At 40.4% G+C, this 13,242-nt stretch overlaps 1 protein-coding gene across 2 annotated transcripts in view; it reads left to right on the forward strand.

Annotated features, from left to right (window-relative positions):
* Positions 1–13,242, forward strand: part of YES1 (YES proto-oncogene 1, Src family tyrosine kinase) — an 89,055-nt gene that overhangs the window by 28,418 nt on the left and 47,395 nt on the right. Inside the window, exon 2 of one of the 2 annotated variants that reach the window (XM_025365480.1) lies at positions 11,800–11,854. The exons of the other annotated variant lie outside the window; for it this stretch is intronic. The gene's annotated coding sequence lies outside the window, so the exon portion shown is untranslated. The remainder of the gene's footprint in view (positions 1–11,799; positions 11,855–13,242) is intronic. 2 annotated transcript variants of the gene reach the window in all.

The raw sequence follows: 13,242 nt of genomic DNA on the forward strand, positions 1-13,242 counted from the left end.
TTTTTTTTTTTTTTTTTTTTTTTTTTAGGGGGGGGGCATTTTATTTATTTTTATTTTTATTTATTTATTTATTTATTTTTTTTTTTTTTGAGACGGAGTCTCGCTCTGTCGCCCGGGCTGGAGTGCAGTGGCCGGATCTCAGCTCACTGCAAGCTCCGCCTCCCGGGTTTACGCCATTCTCCTGCCTCAGCCTCCCAAGTAACTGGGACTACAGGCGCCCGCCATCTCGCCCGGCTAGTTTTTTGTATTTTTTAGTAGAGACGGGGTTTCACCGTGTTCGCCAGGATGGTCTCGATCTTCTGACCTCGTGATCCACCCGTCTCGGCCTCCCAAAGTGCTGGGATTACAGGCTTGAGCCACCGCGCCCGGCCGATTTGAGTAATTTCTATGTGGAGACCAGCTTCCTGTCAAATTCTCATTTAGAGGTTATTTGAAGAGCAATTGCATCTTAAGGTTTCTTAGTTTATTTTGTGTTGCTACAACAATACCACAGATTTGGTAATTTATAAAGAAGAGAAACTTACTTCTTACAGTTCTGGAGACTGGGAGGTCCAATACCAAAGTGCTGACATCTGGCAAGGGCCTTCTTGCTGCGTTATCCCATGGTGGAAGGTGAGAGGCTGAGAGAGGGTTAGAGTGACTCTTAAAAAAGAGTCACTCTTTTGCCCAGGCTGGAGTGCAGTGGCACCATCCTGGCTCACTGCAGCCTTGAACTCCTGGCCTCACGCATTCCTCCCTACTTCAGCCTCCCAAGTAGCTGGGACTACAGGTGCTCACCAGTGCCTGGCTTTTTTTTTTCCTTTTCCTTTTGTAGAGACAAAGTCTCACTGGGCTTAGGCTGGTCTCGACGAACTTGCTTTTATAACAAACCCACTCCCATGATAGTGACATTAACCCATTCAGAGGGCACAGTCCTCATAACCTATTTACATCTTAAAGATCCCACCTCTCAACACTGTTGCATCGTGGATTAAGCTTCCAGCACGTGAACTTTGGGGGATATTCAAACCGTAGCGTAGAGTATCATCTGAACAGGCTGAATATAATGCCAACCACAGCCCTACCACCAGGATTCAGACCTTTTAGAGTGCTTCTCTCTGCTTCCAGCTACTTAGAACAAGCCCAGCTTTACTTGTTCCTCTTTCTGCCCCTAACACTCAGTGTTATACTTCAGAAGCTTGGTGAGGGAAGGGGAAGATGGTGTCTCTTATTGGCTTGTTTCCTTTTAAGACTTATTTAGATGGATGAGTTAACTCCATTGACTCAGTCACTTGGTTTTTAATAATTTCCACCAGCGTCCAACATTTTGGCCTCCCTGGGCCACGTTGGAAGAAGAATTGTCTTGGGCCACACATAAAATACGATAATACTAACGATAGCTGATGAGGTTAAAAAAAAAAAAAAAAAAGGTCTGTGCATAACTTTTGTGATATCCGCCACCACAGATAAGCAAAATAGTCCTCACATTCAAAGGGTTGGACACCCGTGATCCTCCTAATTTAAGTTATGTTGCTTAGTATGGAAGCATACTGACTCTCTGAACCCTAATAGATGAGCATGATTTTTGTAATATACTGATTATAAACATGGGTACTGTGGTAGGCAGTATCTTGGCTCCCAGAGATGTCCATGCTCTGTGAATTCTCAGAACCTTTGAATATGTTAGGTTACATGGTAAAGAGGAGTTACAGTTGCAGGTAGAGTTAAAGTTCCTGACCAGCTGATTTTAAAATAGGGAGTTTATCCTGGCTTATCCAGGTAGGCACAATAGAGAGTAACAGTGGTTTTTAGGAGTGGAAGAGAAAAGCAGGAAAGTCAAAGAAATGTAACAACAAAGCAGAGTCAGAAAGAGGCAACATTCCAGGGCTTAAAGGTGGAAGGAGTCTGTGAGCCAAGGAATGTGGACAGCCCCCACAAGCTAGAAGGGGCAAGAACTGATTTTCTCTGAATCTCCAGAAGGAAATGCAGCCCTGCTGACACCTTGATTTTAGCCCAGTGACACCGGTGCCAGACTTCTGAACTGTAAGATAAATACGTTTGTATTGTTTTAAGCCACTACATTTGTGGTAATTTGTTGTAGCAGCAATAATTAATGGACACTGAGTTGAAATGTTCTGAGGTCATTCTCAGCTTCTGGCTCTGTCACTAGTTTTGTGACATAGAACCAAAACCTATTTAACCTCTCCGGCCTCAGTTTCCTTTTCTGTAAAACAGGAATAATAACACATATCTTCAGTGGTTATTGCCTGGATTAAATCAGTTAGTGCATCCAGTGTACACACTTACATACACCTTTATTATTTACATTTTAATATGAGCATATAGAAAACTTGTAATGAAAACAAAATTGAATTATTCATCCTAATTTTTCTTAAAACATAAGAATAAGTTAGACATTTTATTTAGTAATTGTCCCATGGACATTTAAAATTACAAGAAAAGTTGGGCCGTGTATATGACAACATGTGTCTTAAAATGAATATTTTTTTGCCAGTATGAAATTTGAGAAAATTCCATCAGTATTATGCCTGTTTTGTTTAATATAAGGAAAAGGATTTTTCTAATTATTCCCAAAAGAAAAAAGCTTTTAGTGTTTATTGTCTGTTACAAATATTAATAACATGAAAAATTAATGAACTGGATGTGGTGGTTCATGCCTGTAATCCCAGCACATTGGGAAGCCGAGGTGGGTGGATCACCTGATGTCAGGCATACAAGACCAGCCTGGCCAACATGGTGAAACCCATTTCTACTAAAAATACAAAAATTAGCTGGCCATGGTGGCAGGCGCCTGTAATCCCAGCTACTTGGGTGGCTGAAGCAGGAGAATTGCTTGAATCTGGGATGCAAGGTTGCAGTGAGCTGAGAGCGCACCATTGCACTCCAGCCTGGGCAATAAGAGTGAAACTCTATCTCAAAAAAAGAAAGAAAGAAAGAAAGAAAAATTGATGATATATGTAGAAGCTTAGAAAAATCTGTTGTGAGTAGGGAATGGGAAGCAAATATGCTACGAGCTTACAGACTTCTACCTTTTTTTCTCCTGGTTTTTCCAATTCAACTCAATTGAGCTTTCAGATTCAATTTTGTTATAACATTGCATTCATATTAATTTCTTGAGAGCTGTGATTATTTTGTGTGTGTGTGTGTGTGTTTCCCTACTTTACTAAGAAGAGTTTTCTGTTCAGTTTGGAACAAGGTTTCGGAAAGACATTTAGGGTATACTAGTTTCAATTTTTAAATGTATATTTGAGATATTTTCTCAACTTTCTCTTTGGGTCTTTAGCTAAAATATGCGGTATCATGTTTTATTTATTTATTTATTTTTAAGAGATGGGGTCTAGCTATTTTGCCCAGGCAGACTCAAATTCCTGGGCTCAAGTGATCCTCTGCCTTGGCTTCCTGAGTACCTGGGACTTACAGACATGTGCCACCAAACCTAGTGACTATATAATTTTTAAAAGTATTTTTAGGATATCTTTACATACTTTTCTTAAAAAAAAAAAGTTAACCTTTGTAGTCTGTTTTGCAGCATTAGCTATTGAGATCAGAAATTCAGAAAGTTAGCCGAGCGTGATGGCTCACGCCTGTAATTCCAGCTCTTTGGGAGGCCAAGACAGGTGGATCACTTGAGGTCAGGAGTTCAAGACCAGCCTGGCTAACATGACGAAACCCTGTCTCTACTAAAAATACAAAAATTAGCCGGGCATGGTGGTGCATGCCAGTAATCCCAGTTACTCCGGAGCCTGAGGCACAAGAATCACTCGAACCTGGGAGGCGGAGGTTGCAGTGAGCCAATATTGTGCCGCTGCACTCCAACCTGAGTGACAGAACGAGACTCTGTCTCAAAATTCAGAAAGTTAAAATTAAAAAGAAAAAATAATCCTTTTTACATATTTTATATTGATGTCACACATTTCCCATTCATGTAAGATTTAAAATCATAGATGTGTTAACTTTAAACTTGTGACTAATTAATAATATATTTTTATTATAGCTAATTCACTTAAGTAAAACAATTCTCTTGAAATGTTAATAGCTTTTACTGAGTAGATGGAGTAGTGAGCCCTAAATGTTTTGATTGCCCAGACTCTCTCATTTTCTGGGACCTTTCCCATCATCTCATGGTTCAGGTGGGATCTGCCATGTTCCATTGGTGATCCTGCCTCTTGGCTAGTGAGGGCTGACCCAGAGGGAGGCAGCTGATCCAAGCTGGGCCAGGGTCCTTTAGGAATTTGGAATTTATATTTATGGTTCCTCAGCCTAGCTGTAAAATGAAAATCATAACTCTGGGACTATTGCCAGCCATGTTTTACCTTATGAAGAGCTGAAAAGGCCATTGTGCCACAGGAGAGAAGAATGAAGCACATGAGCATAGTAGCAAAGATGAAAGATGGAAAGAGACTAAGATAAAACACATGGAGTGGGTGATGGAGAGATGGGAGTGGGGTGGAAGAGGGACCAGGTAGTTGGGGAGGGGAAAGAAAATGGGGAAGCAAGGGAAGTGATGGAAAGACCAGGAGAAACAGAGAAGAAACAAACTAAATTTCCACAACGTGGGTTGCTGGTTCTAGTTTCTCTTATGACCCTGAATTCCATGAGGCACTCCTATAACTTATTTTTTAAAAATCCCCTTTTTGCTTAAGCTACCTCTAGTCGGATTCTGTCCTTGAAGCCGTAAGTTTTAACCAAGGCAAACACTGCTGTCATTCAGGTATGTGCTATGATTGCTTTGCATATGATATCAGCTAATTCTTACAACCTTGCAAGATAGGTATTATTCCTCCAAAAAAAAAAAAAAAAAAGAAATTCAAGCTTAGAAAAGATAAAGTAATTTGATCAAGGAAGGATCACCGTAGCTAATAAGTGACAGAACCAGAATTGAAATGTATGTCTAACTCCAAAGTCAGTTTGTATTCATGATGTGTAAAAATATTTATTGAGCATCAGCTATGGATCAACACTAGGCTAAGCTACAAGAGAGAAAATTTTATTGTCTCAAAGTTTGCAGTTCAGAGAAGGGTAAACAGGCAGTGACAATTCAGTGTCATAAATGGTGTGGTGGCAGGAATAAAATATACTATGCGAGCACATGGGAGATCAAGGAAGATTCCTTGAACGTTTAAGCTAAGACCTAAAGGTTGAATAGTCACAAGCCAAGCATAAGGAAAGAGGGAGGTTGTGCCAAACATTTATGAAAATAGTATGGTACATTTGAGGATCTAAAAGAAATTCGAGAGCCAATAGAGGTAAGTTAAGCAAATCATACAAGGCCCTCTGTTTTGTTTTTTGTTTTTTTTTTTTTTTGAGATGGAGTTTCACTCTTGTCCCCCAGGCTGCAGTGCAATGGCGGAATCTCGACTCACTGCAACCTCCGTCTCCCAGGTTCAAGCAATTCTCCTCCCTCAGCCTCCTGAGTAGCTGGGATTATAGGTGCCTGCCACCATGCCCGGTTAATTGTTTGTATTTTTAGTAGAGACGGGGTTTCACTGTGTTAGTCAGGCTGATCTGAAACTCCTGACCTCAGGTGATCCACCCACCTTGGGCCCCAAAGTGCTGGGATTAAAGGTGTGAGCCACCGTGCCTGGCCAAGGTCTTCTGTTTTACGTTAAGGAGTTTTGACTTTATATTGGGAAAAAAAGGGGACTGGACCATCAAAGGCTCATAATTAGACTTTGTTTTCTAGAGAACACAAACATTTTTCACATTACAGCCAGGAAGGATTGGAGACCTAACACTGTAGAAGGATGGAAGTCAGTTGAGGAGGCTTTGGCAGTAATCCAGTCAAGGGAAGTAGTAATTAGTTGGGGGAGAAATGGAAGTATTCTAGAGATTACAGAGCGGTATGGTCAGGTCCTGGTGACCAGTTGGCCGTATGGGGCACAGGAAGGTGTCTTAGTCCATTTTCAGAATACTTGAAACTGGCTAATTTATAAAGGAAAGGAATTTATTTCTTACACATCTGGAGGCAGAGAAGTCCAAGGTCAAGGGGTGGCATCTGGGAACGGCTTTCTTGCTGGTAGGACTCTTGTCTACAGAATCCTTAGGTGATGCAGGGTATCAGATGGTGAGGGGGCTGAATGTGCTGTTGTGCTAAGTTCAGATCTCTCTTCCTCTTACAAAGCCATCAGTTGTACTCCCATGATGACCCATGAATCTGTTTATCCTTTATTAATCCATACATTGATTAATTTATTAATAAGGGCAGAGCCCTCATTATCCAATCATCGCTTAAAGGCCCCCTTTTCAATACTGCCACACTGGAGATAAAGTTTGTGTTTTTGTTTTTGTTTTGGAGACAAAGTCTCATTTTGTCGCCCAAGCTGGAGTGCAGATTGCAGTGGCATGATCTTGGCTAACTGTGACTCCCATCTCCCTGGTTCAAGCGATTCTTCTGCCTCAGCCTCCCAAGTAGCAGGTGTGTGCCTCAACGTCTGGCTAATTTTTGCATTTTTAGTAGAGACGAGCTTTCATCATGTTGGCCAGGCTGGTTTCAAACTCCTGACCTCAGGTAATCTACCCTCCTCAGCCTCCCAAAATGCTGGGATTACAGGCGTGAGCCACCGCACCCAGCCTCTTTAGTCTCTCTTAAAGAGATTTAAGAAAAAAAAAAAAAAAGACTACATACATTGTTATAGAAACAAGTGAATGGTATTTCTAAAGTTTAAAACCCCAATTAAAGAAGAGTACATGCAGTACCTGAGGAGCATTTAATTGACATAAGGACTTGAAAGTGGTATCTAATTATTTACTGTAATTTGCTGGTCAAAAATCTTGACAAAAGACTGAAAGTAAGGTGTGAAAATCTGAGAGAATAAAGATTCTTGAGACAGGTGTATGGTCAGCTTATTTTTTGAGTTGACTGGATTTGTAGAGGGAATGATGCATAATAGTACTTGACAGGTGCCTTTCTACCAACAAAATGTCTTTAATAATTGCCTGAGGTGGCTGAAGGTAATTAACTGTTACCTGGGATCTTCATAATTCAGATCTGTTCTATGTTGAATTTAATACATTTTTTTAAAAATCGCGAGGCTTTAATTTGTTAGTTATTTTTGTTACTGTAATCTATAACAAACAAAAATTATCCTCTACATTTCTTTTTTTTTTTTTTTTTTTAGACAGGGTCTCTGTCGCCCAGGCTGGAGTGCAGTGGTGTGATCGTAACTAACTGCAGCCTTGACCTCCCAGGCTCGAGCTGTCCTCCCACCTCAGCCTTCTGAGTAGCCGGGACTACAGGTGTGTACCACGATGCCCGGCAAATTTTAAAATTTTCTTGTCGGGGATGGGAGTCTCCTTTTGTTGCCCAGGCTGGTCCTGAACTCCTGGACTCAAGTGATTCTCCCACCTCAGCCTCCCAAACTGCTGGGATCAGCCACTGCACCCAACCATACAATTCTTTACATATTTTTTACATCAGACTCTTCTCATGGCTGATCCTATATCAGACTTCATTAAAGAAACCATGAGGTTCCAGGAATTTAGGAGTTGGGTTACTTTTCTTTAAGGTCAATTGTTTGTATATCTAAAGGGCAGAAAAAGAAAAAGATGGTAAAAAATTGGTACCATTACCGACCCCTGCAAGATCAGTTTTCCATTGCTAACATTTCTTGTCTCCTTTGACTCTTGGAAAATGAAGTTCTTTGTTTGCTTTTACAAGACGAAGTGCATGCCCTTTAGTAATCTGCTGCTTCCTTCTCTCTGCCTATGTTTTCTCTTTTGTGGTCCTGCCTGTCCTTTGTGCTTTATGCTTAAGAGAGGGGATTTAAAAATGAAAGAAAAATCATAGACTAGTTTATGGCCTGTAGAACACCGTGACTTATGGAAATTGTTCATGTTTTATGAAGTTAAGTCTCTAAATTTATTTTTCTAGGATTTCTTAAAGATTTAAAACTTGTATGTAAATTCGAGCCATCTGGGCAAAATGCCAGACTAGGGCTATTCCGCCCAAACTAGATAGAGCATGTAATGTCACAATTAGTTAGCTTATTAGAGTTAGTTTATAGAAATAATGTACATTTAATTTTTTAAGAGGCTCAGAAATGTGTTAAATCATTTGAGAATTTTTAGTCACTGTTACTAATAATAAGGCAACATTGTCATGCTGACAGGCAGGGTGCTGTTTCCAAAATTAGTAGATTTTTGCCATAGGTTGAGGAGTGGGTTTGGCTGTAAATAATGTTACCATGTTTGTTACATTTTCTAAAGGGCTAATATTTAATAACTTACCAATGAACAAAGAATGTTATACGCAAGGCTTCCCTAAAGGATGTATGGATTGTAGAAATAATGCAGTATAGAAGTCAGAAGACCTGGTTCCCTAGTTTTGCCTACTTTTAGCCCCCTGTCCTTGAGCAAGGCATGTAATAACCTCCCTCCATTTCAGTTTCTTCAAATGTAAAATGTAGAGATTATGCCTGCTTGTCGTGGTAACATATTGGGATTATTTTGGGATCAAATTAAATAATAACAAAGAACTTTGAAGACATAAAGCACTGTCAAAGTGTAAAATTTTATTAAAGCAAAGTAATAGTGTAACACTGTACAACATAATGTGTGTGTACAACATAACGTGTTAACTGTTAATGATTGAACCAGATACATTATAAACTTATTTCAAATTTGTTATAGCTTTACTAAACATGCTGCTATAAGTACGTTCTGTTATAGGTAATTCTTTTTTTTAATTTTTTTTTTTTTTTTTTTTTTTTGAGCCAAAGTGTCGCTCTGTTGTCCAGGCTGGAGTGTAATGGCGTGACCTCAGCTCGTTGCAACCTCCGCCTCTTGGGTTAGAGCGATGCTCCTGCCTCAGCCTCTCAAGTAGCTGGGATTACAGGCACACACCACCATGCCTGGCTAATTTTTGTATTTTTAGTAGAGACAGGGTTTCACCATGTTGGCCAGGCTTATGTTGAACTCCTGACCTCAAGTGATCCGCCCGCCTCAGCCTCCCAAAGTGTTGGGATTACAGGCATGAGCCAAGGTGCCCAGCCTGATACAGGTAATTCTGATAGATGACCACCTAACATAAAGTTGAAAATTTTTCATATGACTTACGGAGTTGATAAGTTATGAAATAGTTGGAAAACCTACAAGTATTTCTAGAATTTTTGTTAGGCTTGGCTTTTTGGAGGAGGGAGGAATATAAATGTCAGGCAGGTTGTTGGATAGAATTAATCAGAATCAAGTTACAATTCGGTGATTTATTTTTTCAACAAAATTAAATGAATGTCCTTATGTACATATATAAAGCAATTAGTGCTAAATAGAAGGAAATATAAGATCCTTGAGTCATAGGCTCTGTTCCCTGTTGTTGTTTTGGCCTCCTTCCCTTCTTATTCTTCACCAGCACCAGACTACTTAAGACTTAAAACCCCACTTTGTTCCCTCTTGTTTACGAGCTTTTGCACATCCTGCTGCCTCTGCTTCAGAGATATTTTCTAGAGCAAAAGAACGAAAATAAATTAATAATTGCCTCCTGATTTTTGTGGTTAGTGCCCAGTTGACCTTTTTGTTTTTCATAACCACAAATACATGTTTTGGAAGATAGGGAAAGCATATTAGAAAAGTAAGTTGGGGAAGTTAACCTGGAATGCCTGGTTAAGGGTTGAGGTTTTATTTTGTAGGTTGTAGGAAGCCATTGACAGATGTATCCAAGAGAGTGTTACAGACAGAGTTCTACTTTATAAAGATTGTTGGGCAGTCAACATTTTAGAACCTCCTTGGGTTGGATTGGAGGTTAGGAATCACCATATATTGTCAGATCATGAGGCAGAATTGTAGAAACAGTTATGATTAGGATCTGAAAACAAACAGTCAAACATTCATTCATGTACAAAATATTAATGCTTTTTATGTTTCAGGCTGTCTTCTAGGTTCTGGGGATGCAGGAGTAAAGTACTAAATCCTACTCCTCCAATATACAGAAAATTAAAGAATGCCTTACAAGTCAATAAGAAAAGAACAGACAACCCTATAGAACAGTGGATAAATGTCTTGAACAGACCTTTCATAAAAGATAATGGCCGGTAAACATGTGTAAAGGTGCCACTTCATTAGTAATTATGAACATAAAATTAAAATCACAATGAGAGACTCCTACACACCCACCAGAACAGATACGTTTTAAAAGATTGGCCAGACATAGTGGCATGAGCCTGTAACCCGAGCTACATGGGAGGCTGAGGCACGAGAATCACTTGAACCCCAAAGACAGAGGTTGCAGTGAGCCAACATTGCATCACTACACTCCAGCCTGGGTGACAGAGGGAGACTCCCATCTCAAAAAAAAAGGATCAAATATAGCAAGTATTGATGATGTAAAGCAATGGTAACTCTCATGCTCGCTAGTGAGAGTATAAACTGCTATAGCTACTCTAGAAAACTGTTTAGCAGTGCAAACACTTTGACCCAGCAATCTATTGCAAGGTGATGTCCAGTGGAATATGCATACATGTATACCAAGGAGGGCTCAGGAATGTTCAGTGCTGTCATTATTATAATAGCAAAAAAAAAACTGGAAACAATTCATATCCCTTACCTATGGTATATTCATATAAAGGAATGCTACATAGCAGTGAAAACAGAGTACAGCTATTCCTGATAATACAGATGAGTCTCACAAGCATCGTTAAGTGAAAGAGGTCAAACACAAAAGAAGGCGTTATATATGATTCCATTTTATTTTTATTTATTTGAGGCAAGGTCTCACTCTGTCACCCAGGCTGGAGTACAGTGGCACAATCACGGCTCATTATAGCCTCCATCTCCCAGGCTCAAGCGATCCTCCAACCTCAGCCTCCCAAGTGTCTGGGACTACAGGTGTATGCCACCATGCTCAGCTAATTTTTTTACTTTTTGTAGAGATGAGGTCTCATGTTGCTCAGGCTGGTCTCAAACTCCTGGGCTCACGCAGTCCTCCTGCTTTGGCTTTCCAAAGTATTGGTATTACAAGCGTGAGCCACTATGCCCAGCCATGATTCCCAAAGTGTTGGTATTACAAGCATGAGCCACTACGCCCGGGCGTGATTCCATTTATAAGAAGCCTTACAAGCAGGCAAAACTTTTTTTTTTTTTTTTTTTTTTTTTTTTGAGACGGAGTCTTGCCCTGTCACCCAGGCTGGAGTGCAGTGGCCGGATCTCAGCTCACTGCAAGCTCCTCCTCTCGTGTTCACGCCATTCTCCTGCCTCAGCCTCCCGAGTAGCTGGGACTACAGGCATCCGCCACTTTGCCCGGCTAGTTTTTTGTATTTTTTAGTAGAGACGGGGTTTCACCGTGTTAGCCAGGATGGTCTCGATCTCCTGACCTCATGATCCGCCCGTCTCGGCCTCCCAAAGTGCTGGGATTACAGGCTTGAGCCACCGCGCCCGGCCAAGCAGGCAAAACTTAAACTGTAATGTTAGAAGTCAAGATAGTGGTTAAGAGGAACTATGCAGGGTTAATAGCATGAGATAGGGCTTCTTGGGTGCTGACAGGGCATCTTGGTCTGGGTGGTGAGTACATTGGTGTTGAGTTTATGTAATTCATTCACCTGTACATTTATGTGTATTTTTCTTTGTGCTATATTTCAATAATTTTTTTTTTAATTTGCCCATCTTTACATGCTGTGGAAGAGAGCCATCGTTATCAAAATGATCGCTGTTGTAGTGAACATTCGTGCTTCAAATACCTGGCACTGTATTAGGTGTTAATGTGTGTGCGTGTGTACACTCATATATATATATACTCCTGTGTATATATACACATACTCATTTAATCTTCACAACTCTATGAGGTTTACTTTTATTATTTGCATTTTACAGATAAGGAAACTGGGACACAGAAAGGTTGAGTAACTTGCTGAAGCTCACCCAGCTAGTAAGTGATGGACTCAGACTTTGCACCTAGACATTCTGTCTCTGACGTCTGTGCTCTTAACTGCTCTGCCATACATACAATAAGCTGGGAGTATGCTTGGTCTGTTTGAAGGAGAGCAAGAAGGCCAGTGTAGCAGAAGTGTGAGGCAAGTTGGGGCACAGTAGTAGGAGTTGAAGACTACATAGTAGGTTATTGGAACTTGAAGGCCATGGTAGGAACTTTGGCTTTTACTCTAAGTGCAGTTGGAAGTATTTGGGTGGATTATGGCAGAGGAGTGATGTTAAATGATTTATTTTTTAATCATTTATATTTTAAAAGGAAAACTGTGAGACAAGCCTGTAAATGGTGCAGTGGCAGGAACTGGGAGACCAGTTAGGCTATTAGAATAATTCAGTATTGTTGAATTAGTCAAAGATGATGTGACTTAGACCAGGGTGGCAGTGGGAGGTGGAGAGAAGTTTTCAGATACTGAATATATTTTGAGAATAGGGCCAGGAGAGTTACTGAGGAATTTAAGGGTGTGAAATAGATAATAAGGATTATTTTAGAGTTTTGGCCTGAACAACTAGAAGAATGGCATTAACATTTATCAAGATGGGGAATATTGCAAGAGGGGTTGGTTTGGGGAGGAAGATTAGGATTCTTGGAAATGTTAAATTTGAAATCCTTTTAGACGTCCAAGTGAAGATACTGCATAGACAGTTAAAGTGAGTTCAAGTGAGAAGTCCAGAAGTCCATAAGGATATAAATTTGATAATCATCAATTTGCAGGTGGTATTTAAAGATATGAGACTGGGTGATATCTCCAAAGGAATGAATGTAAATAGAGAAGTCCTTTCTGCAGCAGTCCAGTGTGTAGATGTCAGGGAGATGAGGAACAATCAGCACAGGAGACTGAGAAGGAGCAGCCAGTAAGATGGGGGAAACCAAGAGGGTGATGTCTTAGAAAGCAGATGGGAGGGCCAGGCGCAGTGGCTTACACCTGTAATCCCAGCACATTGGGAGGCCAAGGCAGGTGGATCACAAGGTCAGGAGTTCGAGACCAGCCTGGCCAAGATGGTGAAACCCCGTCTCTACTAAAAAATACAAAAATTAGCTGGGCGCGATGGTGGGCGCCTGTAATTCCAGCTACTCAGGAGGCCGAGGCAGGAGAATTGCTCAAACCCAGGAGGCAGAGGTTGCAGTGAGCCGAGATTGCACCACTGCACTCTAGCCTGGGCAACAGAGCAAGACTGCGTCTCAAAAAAAAAAAAAAAAAGCAAGCAAGCAGGTGGGAAAAGTGTTTTAAGGAAGAGACAGAACCTCAGTTTTTTTCTTATTTTTTATTTTATTATTATTAGCATTGGATCAGATTGTATTTTTTTTTTTTTTTTTTTTTTTTTTTTTTT

Source organism: Theropithecus gelada, chromosome 18, assembly GCF_003255815.1.
Source record: "Theropithecus gelada isolate Dixy chromosome 18, Tgel_1.0, whole genome shotgun sequence".
Classification (NCBI taxonomy): Eukaryota; Metazoa; Chordata; class Mammalia; order Primates; family Cercopithecidae; genus Theropithecus; species Theropithecus gelada.